General features: G+C 41.6%; 1 pseudogene; it reads left to right on the forward strand.

The window, feature by feature from the left end:
• Positions 1 to 14,759, forward strand: part of LOC117192999 — a 174,288-nt pseudogene that overhangs the window by 107,409 nt on the left and 52,120 nt on the right.

A 14,759-nucleotide genomic window follows, 5' to 3' on the forward strand; every position in this document is an offset into this window, starting at 1 on the left:
ATTTCGCCCCACCCCCTTCCGCCCCCACAAAGGACGAAAATCTGTTGCATCCACAATATTGCACATTTGAGAAAACTAAAAACGCAGGATCATAGATAATGACCATATCTATCAGATTGCTGAATCTGGATCAGATCGGATCATTTTTGTAGCCAAAAGCAAGAAATCAATTTTCAGTGGCTACGCAGCGCCCGACGTCACGCTCAGACTGATTTTCTGTCTCTCTCGCACGCACTCTTTGTCGTGTGGTTCAATATTAGCGGCGTCTGCCGCAGGAGAGCCATACTGACTTAGTATCGGGTATAACTGTAGAGTTGCGGTGTCCGCAGCAACTCACAACGTTCCCCCTCGTTTATTATTATTTTATGTGCAATTAATTTTCCACACAGCAGACATGCACGCACACATGAACACGAACAGACACGCAACGACAACCTCCCCCAAAAATACGGGTGCACTTTTTGGCCAAACTAATGAGTGGCAAGCGCTGCTGACCCAGTTATGTGACAGCCACTGAAAAACATCACTATTAATGTCAGCCGTGTTGTGGCAATTAATGTCAATGGCATTTCTCTTAACTTCTCTTGATTTCTCTTAAATATTCCTGAAAGACAACTTGCCTGGAAATCTAAAAATTCCCCACTGATTTTACCCTTTCCTTCAACTCCCAACCGCAAACAGCAACCACACAAAATGCATACAAAAGCCCACCCCAAAAACACCCACAAAATATTTGCAACCTCAGCACAAAATCATGCAGGAGGATAATGGTCCACGAAATGGGGCATTTTCCGATTGATTTTTGCTGTTTAATCGGAGAGAGTGGGAGAGGGAACACAATTTACGTTCGGGCCTTGGGGCAAAAATGGTGGGTGGTGGTGGGGCAAAATCTCTAATTAGCTAATTGCTATAATTAAATGTTTTGCTAATGTTGGCATTTCGTTTAACGAGAGGATAATGTAAATTTCTGAGGGTTCCTCCCTGCTGACAGGGCCAGTGGCAGTGCAGGAGAATGTGTGGTCTCCATCCCACATCCTCCAGCATTGGAGCATTGTTATTATTGCGGTGGTCCTGCGTACCTACTGTTCTCTAGTTAATGGCAAATCGAACATATTTGCATATGAAATGAGCGAAAATCGAAACATGGCGGCAGTCAGGATCCGGACCCGTACCCGGACCCGACCCACAGCCCGCACACACAGAAAATGGTTACCCGGGCGATTTCCGGCACAGACAACACGACATTGGAAACGACTCTTTGGGCTTTCGCATGGATGTGGATGAGGTACGAAAATAAGCCACGAGGACTACCCACCCACCTTATCTGAATTGGCTTATTATTATGCAAAATCGATGGACAGGGAGCCAGGAAAAACCATTTATTATCATTATAAATTATGCATTGCATTATCGGGGATCGCTAGCCCAACTTCACGACTTAGCAGTCCACGAGTCCATGCCGCAGCGCATCGAATTTTCTATCGACTGGGAAACCGCTGCGTATGAGCCATGTAATTGAGTTCAGGAACTGCTGCCGCCGTCTGCGGCTGCTGCCAATGGATTTTAATAACTTTGTTTTCCCTCTGTTTTTCTCCCACGCAAAATGCAAATTAGTCGACAGCTTAATTTGAATAAGTCACAGATACAGATACAAACACCCCACGCAACGGATGGAAAACTCTTTGACGAGGGACTGCCAATGTCCCGAAAAAGGGTTCGAAAAGTTTTCGAAAGCACAAAATTAAGACAGTCCGAGATTCCAGCGCAAAAATCTTATAAAATTTAAATTAAAATGGGATTTAAAGGGAGTTATTTGAGGATCGAATATGGGGATACCCTCTAGGAACGGTAATAAGTGGATTTTCTATTGAAATTTTGGATTACTTCATGATCTTATTGAACAAATTTTGCAATTTCTGGGCCTAAAACGGCTGGACATAACCTTATGGTATCCATATCCAATCAAATTAGTAATAGTAATTCCCTTGTAAAGTGTATGCACAAAATTCTATTGAGAAATTCCTTTCCACTCAACAAAAGGCACCTCCCAGAAGAGGCCCCAAAATTAATGTCAACTTCAAACAGCAACCCCTATCTCTCTCTCTTTCTAGCTTTCCCTATCTTTCTTCTTATCTCTCCCTTTTCGATCTCTTGCATTGTAATATTTTTGAGGGCCGCCTCGAAAATAATAAAAAGGCAAACGAATTTTAAGTGAAGGCCAAAAATAACACACATAAATGTCACAGCCGTAGCTGAAAGGAAAGGAAATTGTTAAGAGCAAAGACTCGGAAAATAAGCCAAAGCCAAAGGAAATAACTCAAAACGAGCGGGAACGTTGTGAGTTGCTGCGGACACCGCAACTCCACATTTATACCCGATACTTAGTCAGTATGGCTCTCCTCCGGCAGACGCCGCTAATATTAAACGACACGACAAAGAGTGCGTGCGAGAGAGACAGAAAATCAGTCTGAGCGTGACGTCGGTGGCTGCGTAGCCACTGCAAATTGATTTGTTCCTATTGGCTATAAAAATCATCTGATCTGATCCAGATTCAGCAATATCATAGATACGGTCATTATCTATGATTCTGCGTTTTTAGTTTTCTCGAGTGTGCAATATTGTGGATGCAACAGATTTTCGTTCTTTGTGGAGGCGGAATGGGGTGGGGCGAAATTCTGAGATATACGTTTTATAGTGAGATCTAACAGAAGTGCGGATACCAAATTTGGTTACTCTAGCCTTAATAGTCTCTGAGATTTGTGGATGCCCCAGATTTTCGTTCTTTGCGGGGGCGGAAGGGGGTGTGGCGAAATTTGGACACGAAACGGTCAAGGTCCGATATCACAGGAGTGTGGATACCAAATTTGCTTGCTCTAGCTTTTATGGGTTCTGAGATCCTTGAATTCATATTTTGCAATTGGCAAAACCGACCATGAAACCTGTGTGTTAGAGAGAGACAGAGCGAGAAAGAATGAAATTGTTTTCTTGATTCTGGCTATAATAATTATACGATCTGGTTGAGATTTTACACTCTAGAACACATAGTCATCCACTACGATTCTGCGTTTTTGGTCTTATCGTATCTTTAAAAATGTGGATGCCACAGATTTTCGTCTTTTGTGGGGGCGGAAGTGGGCGGGGCGAAGTTTTGAAATATTCTTGTAGCAGTGACATATCACAGAAGTCTGGATCCAAAACATCGTTGCTATAGCTCTTATAGTCTTTGAGCACTAGGCGCTGAAGGGGACGGACGGACGGACGGACGGACGGACGGACGGACGGACGGACGGACGGACAGACGGACAGACAGACAGGGCTCAATCGACTCGGCTTTTGATGCTGATCAAGAATATATATACTTTATGGGGTCGGAAACGATTCCTTCTGGACGTTACACACATCCACTTTTACCACAAATGCAAAATATGAGTTCAAGGATCTCAGAACCTATAAAAGCCAGAGCAACCAAATTTGGTATCCACACTCCTGTGATATCGGACCTTGACCGTTTCGTGTCCAAATTTCGCCACAACCCCTTCCGCCCCCGCAAAGGACGAAAATCTGGGGCATCCACAAATCTCAGAGACTATTAAGGCTAGAGTAACCAAATTTGGTATCCGCACTTCTGTTAGATCTCACTATAACCCGTACATCTCAGAATTTCGCCCCACCCCCTTCCGCCCCCACAAAGGACGAAAATCTGTTGCATCCACAATATTGCAGATTCGAGAAAACTAAAATCATAGATAATGACCATATCTATCAGACTGCTGAATCTGGATCAGATCGGATCATTATTATACCCAAAAGGAACAAATCAATTTGCACTGGCTACGCAGCGCCCGACGTCACGCTCAGACTGATTTTCTGTCTCTCTCGCACGCACTCTTTGTCGTGTCGTTTAATATTAGCGGCGTCTGCCGGAGGAAAGCCATACTGACTAAGTATCGGGTATAACTGTAGAGTTGCGGTGTCCGCAGCAACTCACAACGTTCCCCCTCGTTTTGTGTGTGTCTGTGTCACAGCATCTTTCATCATTGCCTCAACATTTTTCTCATCTGTTTTCTCTATTTTTGCCTTGCAGGTCCGCCCGTTCTTTCCGAGTCCATAATGGGCACCGTCGGCCGACTTCCCTGTAACGAGACGCCGCCCATTTACGAGGATCGTGTGGCATTGGTTATCTGGTACAAGGAGGGCCTGAAGACGCCCATTTACAGGTGAGTCGTAAGAGGGTTTAAGCCCTCTTCTTTAAGCTTTTGTGTCAACTACAGGCCGTAGCCTCACACCGAACTTTGACCGCAAAAACATTTTCACACAGATACACAAACACACATACACGAATTCAGTGGGGAGTGTGGGGTGGGTTCATAAATAAACAAAATTGATTACCACAGACAACTTTTGACGCACTCAACCCGCTCGCCACTCAATTCACAAAAGCACTCGCACATAGGCACAGACAGATAGACATACGAGATACGAGAGCAGACAGACACACTTAAACACACACACAAATACAGCAAACACAGACAGATACACAACAGATGAGGCAGAAAATGACAACATTATAGGAGAGGAGAGGCAAGGCAAGAACCTGCACATGTCAGGTTTTTCATTTTCATTTTGATTTAATGTCTGCTAATTAAGGCATACGTTCCCCACTCTTTCCCGAAATGTTCACCCATCTATGCATCGTCTGGCATGGAAATTAGCATAACTAGAAAATTATACAGAGAGGCTGGAGCAGGACCACCACCCAGAAATTGATGAAAGTTTTCCCTGGAAAACGGGAGGCCAGGGGTGGCTGCTCCAAGGTTACATTTCGACAGCACAAAAACTTTTTCAATTATTCATGTCTGACATAATGGTCGGCTTCTTGTACAAGTATCTCACAGATACACACGTTCTAGTTCCATTTCCAGTTACATAGTACATCAAAACCGTGAAACTTTAATTGGATTTGTCCGCCATCAAGAGAAGAGAAGAGAAGACAGCAAGGGGCATGTGTGTGGGGCGCTGATTAGCTGATTGCCAGGCGGCGGCTAAAACTAATTGAACTTTTGGTTAGGGCAGGGCAGAGCAGGGAAGGGCAGGGCAGGGTCGTCCGGTCTTCATGGGCGGACTTCCAAGTCAAATGACTATAGCAAAAATACTCGTCTCGCAGTAATTAGCGTTGCACAACGATACGCGGCAATGGCCAACTCTGGTTGGTAATTAAAAACCACTCAGCAAGTAAATTAATCATAAAAGAAACTCCAGAAAAGCCATCGCAAGCGCCTCCCATCCTCTAGCCATTACTTTCGGGCCACATTTGGACAGAGCTCTGTACTTGGGGAGAATTTAATTTTCAGCTCGATTCCAGTCTGTCAATGCCATTGACTTTTTATTGCCCCAGCGTCAGGACAACACTGCCCTCCGCCTTTCTTCTTTCTTTCCTCGCCACTTTCTCTAGTCAAGAGCTAGCCTGCGCAAGCAGCAAGAATCAAGATTCAAGAGTCGTTCCCGCCATATGTTCATGAACAAGTCAAAATTGAAAAGCAATAAAACACAGACTCTAGCAATTGGAAAAGCTGTCATAGAAAAAAGAGAGGTGGAAAAAACCGGCCATAGAGAAGGGTAGCAGGAGAAAACTGCCATTGATATGTACAATGAACATAGATGGAAAGAGCTGCAGTTAAGATCTACTCATGTGAAAAGCGAATTTATGTGGAATTCTTAGGGGAGTGCCACCCTTTGCAGAAATTATTGACTAATTTTAGTTACCATCTGATTGCCGTTCCAATGATTAATTCACAAATTGCAAGTAAGCGAAATCTAGAATTAGCTGGCAGTGAAATCCCTCGATTAAAATTACTGTTGCCCCGGTTCATGCAGCTGAATATTACAACGATTGCTGCATAATTAACTAAGAGTATATGTTGACTGTGAAGAGAGACAGAGGCAGCTTTAAAACCCAATTAACTTGGCCACTTGGCTAAATGTTGACCTAAATCAGGTGCCTCACTTGCCGCCACACGCCACTCGCCGATGGCACTACCCCCTCGAGGCACTCGTTCGTCTCTCTCTCTGGATCGAAACTTTTTAAAACGCAAGCCAGAAATAGCCATCCAAACTTTAAGACCATTGATTGACCACCAAAATGAACTCATTACAACGCGAAATTCTCCAAATATCAATGGGAAGTTAATCAATAATCGGAAAATTCAAGCGAAAAACAATAAATGTAAATGAAGGTGCGGAAGTGCGAGGGTGGGGGTGGTGGGGGGTTATTAATTCATTGCAGAACCAATTACGAGAGGAAAAACTTTCATCAGGCCCTACCTTTTGTTTTCATTTGGAAAATTCCATTTAAAATCTCTTTCTCTCTCTCTCTCTCTCTCTCTCTCTCTCTCTCTCTCTCTGACGCTTTTGCTTCAATTTTCCTTTTTTTCAGTGTGGATACGAGGGACTCGAACTTTGCACAGGGCACCCACTGGTCAGACGAAACGTATCGGGAACGGCTGTCCTTTCACGTGGAAGGCCGTGCCGGCACGCTGAGCATCAAGTCAACAACGGAGGACGATTCGGGCGAGTACCGGTGCCGCGTAGACTTCCAGAAGAGTCCGACGCGTAACTCCAAAGTGAATTTAACAGTCATAAGTAAGTACAGTATTGAGATGCACGTACTCACCATGTTGCAGGGGTAGGCGGGGCAGGGCCTGCAGCATAAGTGAGCAGCTAATTTGTGCAGCGACATGTCCTGTGGCCAGCGACCCTTGGGCCAACCGCAGCCACCACTCAGCTCTTGCACAAACACATTAGTTACAGAAGAAGATGCCAACTGTATGTTCGGGCTGCCAACTTTTCCTCTACCCTCCAATCCCCTATGGGAGGGGGCTCTGAAAACAGCTTTTAAAGTGCAAACTTGGCCAAAAGTTGCAGCTTCCAGAGGGTAAAAGCTGGACAAAGGGAGAGCGCTGAGAAGGAATAAGTTTTGAATTGAATTTTCGTTGGCATTTCAATGGATTTTTCCCTATTTTTTGAGCTCCTTCTCTCTGTCTCGCAAGAAATTGATTCGTTGGGAAGAAAAAAAGGAGGAATTTAGAGCAAAGAATCTTCAAATCGGTACTGTTTCTTAACCCCTTTAACCCCTGTTAAGACCTTAAAAGAAAAGTCTAGACATTTGCGAGTTGAGTTGTAAATTCAAACTAAATTTTATTCTTAAAATCAGAGCCTTAAATGTGATTTGACAATGAGGTAGAAGGTACAATTTGGTAGTCTATAATTATCGTTAGACCTACGCAGAGGATACACTTTACTGAGGGTGTCTTTTTGAGTACATGCTTACATTAGTTTTATTTTAGGACCGCATTTGTTAAGTGTTTTCTCCACTTGTGTTTTGTTGTCGTATTAATGGGTTACAGATCTCTGTTTACACCAGTGCAGTCATAACTTGTCTACTTTATGTTATTTCTTTAGAGATCGGTGTTGTTACATGAGTTTATGTGTACAATAATCTATTTATATTTAAACATTCTGCAAAGGGCCGAAAGTGGCATTGTATTGACGATAATATGTTCATGTTTGAACATTCTGCAAAGGGCCGAAAGTGGCATTGTTTGGATTTGGATTATTGTGAACCTTTCTGTGTACATTTTCTTTATAGCTATAATTACAAGTACAGATAATCATTTACAGTCAATTACAGTGGGTAGGGAAGTGCTATCGTTTGCAGTTTTCGTGCTACTTTAATTCTTCTTATGGCATAGATTATTAATATTATCATTATTATGATTCCGATAATCAAGGCCGCAAGTCCAGATACATGATGGAACTTAAGTCCTTTTTTAGTCATGATGACCTTCCTTTAACAATTTTATTTCGTTTCTTAACTTATCCATTTCTTCTGTATGGTTAATTAATGGTAATGTTAATGGATTCCAAACAATTTTTGGTATTTTGCTTATATTACTTATATAAAAGGATGAAATTGGCTCGTAGCTTTCTGTTTGAATACTGTGATGAAGTACTAGTATTTTATCATCGGTTCGCACAGTACAACCATGTATTATTGTTAAAATTCCTTGTTGCGGAAGATCTATTAGGTCTTGATTTGAGTTACTACATTGAATTCTAGCATTAGTGTTTACTGGAACTTTGAAGATCCAACTAGCCTGTCTTTCTAATTCGACCCAAAATGACCTTGTCTCTGCTATCTTCCTATAAACGCAATTTGAATTACCCTTTGGTTTGAAAGGAGCTATCTCACAAGCATTATCATTGGCATTGCTCCAAGGCCAATTACCTTCGCATACTCTTCTATTCGTTTGCCATTTTTGGCATTTGTTCAAGGTAGCTTCAGTCATCGAATGATAGGAATCAATTTCGAAATTATATACTAAATACCTGGAGCTCAAATCTACCTTGACTAATTCTTGTTCATGCTCAACTGGCATTGGAATTATCCTAAACAAATGGGATGCGTGTCTACCAAACAGGGGAATCTTCACGTTCAGAATTAATTTGTTATCAACAAAAATTCCTTTCGCTGTTAATAGGCTGTAAATTTCCTTCAATTCTGTTCCTGTTCTTTTTCCTGGAAGCACCAATGTTTCTAATAAGTTATTATTTATTTTTGCTATTTCTCCCTTTAATTGTATAGGTTTTAAAATGTTTGGATTTAGTCTACCATGATTAATATCTATCAGTAGATTAATAACTGCTGATTGAATTTTATCGCACTCTTCAATCAAGGAGCTTAGTTGCTTTGTTACCATAAATAAATTTATGGATTCTTTGTACACATAGAAACTTTCCTTTAATGCTTCCGTTATGTTTTCTACTCTAGTGCTCATACTTCTAAAGTTCAAATTTATTTCCTCGCTAGTTCTTTTGAGAATATTTACCGTTGATTCTACCACCGATGTTTGTTTTTTAATTAAATCATCTAGGTTATGTAGGTTTTCTAATAAATTTTTCATATTTCCTTCCAACGTTTCCCTATCTTCGGCGTCCATTATCCCAAATAATATATGATAAAGTGAGCCCATAAACTCAAATGGTGCTCGCTTCTTTCTTTTATTATCCTGAGTCATGAAAAGTTTATTATTTTCCTCCAGGTCTGCAATTTGTCTTTCCGTATTATCTAAGACATTATTGCATTAATCTTCAAAAGTATAAAGTTTACCACACACAACACTCATTTTCCCAATCAATTCTTTCCCCTTTTTTAACATTTGGAAATACGGGTCCATGTTATAATAAACAATTAAATCCCAGGATGAGGCGACTATTTCAACATCCCCCATCGGGTCCAAATATATCGAAGTGGAACTGTTCATTTTTTCAATTGACCCGGATAACTTCTTATATAAGGCACTTTGGGCAACGATTTTTTTTTTATAATATTCTTTGCTTATTTCTAAACCTATCTACATTTGTTTTTTATTCAATAAAACAAACTTAATAGGAAACGAAGGGGAACGTTGTGAGTTGCTGCGGACACCGCAACTCTACAGTTATACCCGATACTAAGTCAGTATGGCTCTCCTCCGGCAGACGCCGCTAATATTAAACGACACGACAAAGAGTGCGTGCGAGAGAGACAGAAAATCAGTCTGAGCGTGACGTCCGGCGCTGCGTAGCCAGTGCAAATTGATTTGTTCCTTTTGGCTATAAAAATGATCTGATCTGGTCCAGATTCAGCAATCTGATAGATATGGTCGTTATCTATGATTCTGCGTTTTTAGTTTTCTCGAATATGCAATATTGTGGATGCAACAGATTTTCGTCCTTTGTGGGGGCGGAAGGGGGTGGGGCGAAATTCTGAGATATACGTTTTATAGTGAGATCTAACAGAAGTGCGGATACCAAATTTGGTTACTCTAGCCTTAATAGTCTCTGAGATTTGTGGATGCCCCAGATTTTCGTCCTTTGCGGGGGCGGAAGGGGGTGTGGCGAAATTTGGACACGAAACGGTCAAGGTCCGATATCACAGGAGTGTGGATACCAAAATTGGTTGCTCTGGCTTTTATAGGTTCTGAGATCCTTGAACTCATATTTTGCAATTGACAAAACCGACCATGAAACCTGTGTGTTAGAGAGAGACAGAGCGAGAAAGAATGAAATTGTTTTCTTGATTCTGGCTATAATCATTATGCGATCTGGTTCAGATTTTGCACTGTAAAAGATATGGTCATCCTCACCGATTCTGCGTTTTTGGTTTTATCGTATCTTTAAAAATGTGGATGCCACAGATTTTCGTCCTTTGTGGGGGCGGAAGTGGGCGGGACGAAGTTTTGAAATATTTTTGTAGCAGTGACATATCACAGAAGTCTGGATCCAAAAAATCGTTGCTCTAGATCTTATAGTCTTTGAGCACTAGGCGCTGAAGGGGACGGACGGACGGACGGACGGACGGACGGAAGGACAGACGGACAGACGGACAGACAGACAGGGCTCAATCGACTCGGCTATTGATGCTGATCAAGAATATATATACTTTATGGGGTCGGAAACGATTCCTTCTGGACGTTACACACATCCACTTTTACCACAAATCTAATGTACCCCAATACTCATTTTGAGTATCGGGTATAAGAAAAAAATCATTTTAAACGAGGGGGAACGTCTTGAGTTGCTGCGGACACCGCAACTCTACAGTTATACCCGATACTTAGTCAGTATGGCTCTCCTCCGGCAGACGCCGCTAATATTGAAGGACACGACAAAGAGTGCGTGCGAGAGAGACAGAAAATCAGTCTGAGCGTGACGTCGGGCGCTGCGTAGCCAGTGCAAATTGATTTGTTCCTTTTGGCTATAAAAATGATCTGATCTGATCCAGATTCAGCAACCTGATAGATATGACCATTATCTATGATTCTGCGTTTTTAGTTTTCTCGTATCCTCAATATTGCGGATGCAACAGATTTTCGTCCTTTGTGGGGGCGGAAGGGGGTGGGGCGAAAATTTGAGATAAACGTTTTTAAGTGAGATCTAACAGGAGTGCGGATACCAAATTTGGTTACTCTAGCCTTAATAGTCTCTGAGATTTGTGAATATCCCCAGATTTTCATCATTTGCGGGGGCGGAAGGGGGTGTGGCGAACTTTTGAAACAAACTCGTCTCGGTCCGATATATTAGGAGTGTGTATACCAAATTTGGTTGCTCTAGCTTTTGTAGTCTCTGAGATCTAGGCGCTAATGTTTTACTCTAAGCAAAGCCGCCTATGCTACGTGTGTGTTGGAGAGAGACAGGGCGAGAAAAAATGAAATTGTTTTCTTGATGCTGGCTATAATAATAATACGATCCAATTCAGATTCCGCAGTCTTAATGCCACAGATTTTCGTCCTTTGTGGGGGCGGAAGTGGGCGGGGCGAAGTTTTGAAATATTTTTGTAGCAGTGACATATCACAGAAGTCTGGATCCAAAACATCGTTGCTCTAGCTCTTATAGTCTTTGAGCACTAGGCGCTGAAGGGGACGGACAGACGGACGGACGGACGGACGGACGGACGGACAGACGGACGGACGGACGGACAGACGGACAGACGGAAAGACGGACAGACGGACAGACGGACAGACAGACAGACAGACAGGGCCCAATCGACTCGGCTATTGATGCTGATCAAGAATATATATACTTTATGGGGTCGGAAACGATTCCTTCTGGACGTTACACACATCCACTTTTACCACAAATCTAATATACCCCAATACTCATTTTGAGTATCGGGTATAAAAACATAAGACAAATTTGACACCTCAAAAGTCTGCGTACACTCTAACAATTCTGCGTACACGACTAAAATTCTAAGTTGTTAATATTTTGTGGGATCTTAATATCGTTTTAAAACATCTGCCAGACGTCTAGGCATTGAGTCAACCAGATTCCTGGTGTCCTCGGCAGTTATTTTGCCCCATTCCCCCAGGATAACTTCCTTCAACATGTTTTTAGAGCTTATGGTGTGCTTACGAATCCTGCGATCGAGTAAATCCCATAGATGTTCTATGGGCTTCAGGTCTGGGGACTAAGGAGGCGATCGAAGCTCATTTTGTACATTGTAAAGCAAACAGAGCTTAACATTGTGGGCAGTATGCGTCGGATCATTGTCCTGTTGGCAGCAAAAGTCGTCTTCAAGCTGTAATTTTTGGGCACTCTGCTGAAGGATTTATTTCAGTATTTGAATATATGGTTTGTGGTCCATTGTGGATTCTATAAAAACGAGATTTCCAACACCATTGGCCGCCATACAACCCCACACCATTACACCACCACTTCCATGTTTTACAGTCGGAAGTAAATGTTCTTTGTCCATGGCTGTTCCGCTTCTCCTCCAAATAATTGTCTTGTCTTTTATGCCCTTGCTCTTATCTGACAAATGACCCTTTTCCAGAAGCTGGGAACCTTGGAAATGTGCTCATTGGCTCATCCATACGCTTTTTCCTATTGACCCCAGATACATATGGCTTCCTGCGAGCATCTCGGCCATGATACCCCGCCCTTTTCCAAGTGCGTCGGACAGTTTCTTCAGACATAACTTTGGAGAAGCCTATATTCAAATTCTGAAATAAATCCTTCAGCAGAGTGCCCAAAAATTACAGCTTGAAGACGACTTTTGCTGCCAACAGGACAATGATCCGACGCATACTGCCCACAATGTTAAGCTCTGTTTGCTTTACAATGTACAAAATGAGCTTCGATCGCCTCCTTAGTCCCTAGACCTGAATCCCATAGAACATCTATGGGATTTACTCGATCGCAGGATTCGTAAGCACACCATAAGCTCTAAAAACATGTTAAAGGAAGTTATCCTGGAGGAATGGGGCAAAATAACTGCCGAGGACACCAGGAATCTGGTTGACTCAATGCCTAGACGTCTGGCAGATGTTTTAAAACGATATTAAGATCCCACAAAATATTAACAACTTAGAATTTTAGTCGTGTACGCAGAATTGTTAGAGTGTACGCAGACTTTTGAGGTGTCAAATTTGTCTTGTTTTTTTTAATGATTTTTTTTTCCTATTAAGTTTGTTTTATTGAATAAAAAACAAATGTAGATAGGTTTAGAAATAAGCAAAGAATATTATAAAAAAAAAATCGTTGCCCAAAGTGCCTTATATTAGAAGTTATCCGCAACTAAACGTGAAAATGTAGTTCGTTTTCTAAGTGTACGCAGAGATATGCGAGCAAGTGTATGTGTTTCAAAATGAAAAGAGATTTCGGGTTAAACTTTATAATTCGTATTTAATCTTGGTGGCTTAGCGGAAGCCGATTGCTTGCTATTGCCAGATAAACCTTATGCGAGATCGATATGCAACCAATGCGCAGAGGGGTTAGCATAGAACTAAACTATAGACGACGGCGTTAGATCAAAGTGATTGCCGAAGTGGCGGCAGCAGATCAAAGTAGTTGCCGAAGTGGCGGCGGCAGAGAGCCCCTTTAGCGGGAGAACGCAGCAGCTCTGCAGAACGTCAACGTTTTACAACATAGGCGGCTCTCTCTGCTCATACAATAATAATGTTAAAGTTACGGTTATTCTTCAGCGGCTGGCCCGAACACTATTCTTTTGTTATTTTTCTTAATTGGTTCATAGTGGAAACTGAACCTAAGCTCGTCTTTAACCGGTTCCCATTGTAGTGCTAATGACGGATTCATTCTCCTCAATGGTTAATACTTTATTTTCTTGGTCATCTCTAATGCCTTCTATAATTTCTGGGATATTTGTTATCCACTTTCTTAAGTTAAACCAAACCTTATTAAACTCCCGGGTAACTTCCTTTACATGCTTTTTAGCATCCAGTATCGTGTCGGCACCTGTCATCAGGTCGTCCATATAAAAATCATTCTTTATGAGCACCCTGGTTGCTAAGTATTCACCATAATATCGAAGATATCTTTTTGGACCCTTGGTCCAACCCACATGATATCATTTAAACTTTTATTGTTTGTGGTTTTTGCTGAAGCATCGAAAACCACCCTCAGCTTTGTCGTTAGACTGGAATCTCTTATGACTCCTTGATGGGGTAAATAATATTTCCCATCTTCTTTGGACTCTACCATATGTCCTAAGTTTTTATATTCAAGCATGAACTTTACATAATTTTCTTTTAATGTTTTATTATTGCTGAGCTTTCTTTCTAAACTATAAAATCGCGCTATAGCTTGGTGTTTTGAATCTCCTAGATCCTTTTCTTTTTTAAATGGTATTTTAACCACATACCTACCATTCTCATCTCTTCTTTTCACTTTCCAATTCCCAGAACCGCTCTAAGTCCCCAACTTCAATTGTTGTCGCCACAATAAATTTATCACCTTTTGATTTGGTGCAACCGGATATAATCCATCCGAATTCTGTATTTTGTCCAAGTAGTCCGTCTATTTTTACTACTCCGTCTTTTAAAATATGGGTATACAAATCTATCCCAATTATTACATCTACCCTACTTGGTTTGTTAAAGTTAGGGTCTGCCAACACATAATCTTGCCACTTAGTTTTATCAATATTGAAAGACTTTAATGGTAAAGCTTTCATCAATTTCGGAAGAATAATTGCTTCAATATTTAGAGGACCTTTATTATAATCACGAGTTTTTACCGATAAAGTAACTTTGTACTTTGAAGTGCAAGAGTCTGTAGATGACACTCCACTTACCTCGGTGTTCGCTCTTTTTATACCCGATACTCAAAATGAGTATTGGGGTATATTAGATTTGTGGTAAAAGTGGATGTGTGTAACGTCCAGAAGGAATCGTTTCCGACCCCATAAAGTATATATATTC

Source organism: Drosophila miranda, assembly GCF_003369915.1.
Source record: "Drosophila miranda strain MSH22 chromosome Y unlocalized genomic scaffold, D.miranda_PacBio2.1 Contig_Y2_pilon, whole genome shotgun sequence".
Taxonomy (NCBI): domain Eukaryota; kingdom Metazoa; phylum Arthropoda; class Insecta; order Diptera; family Drosophilidae; genus Drosophila; species Drosophila miranda.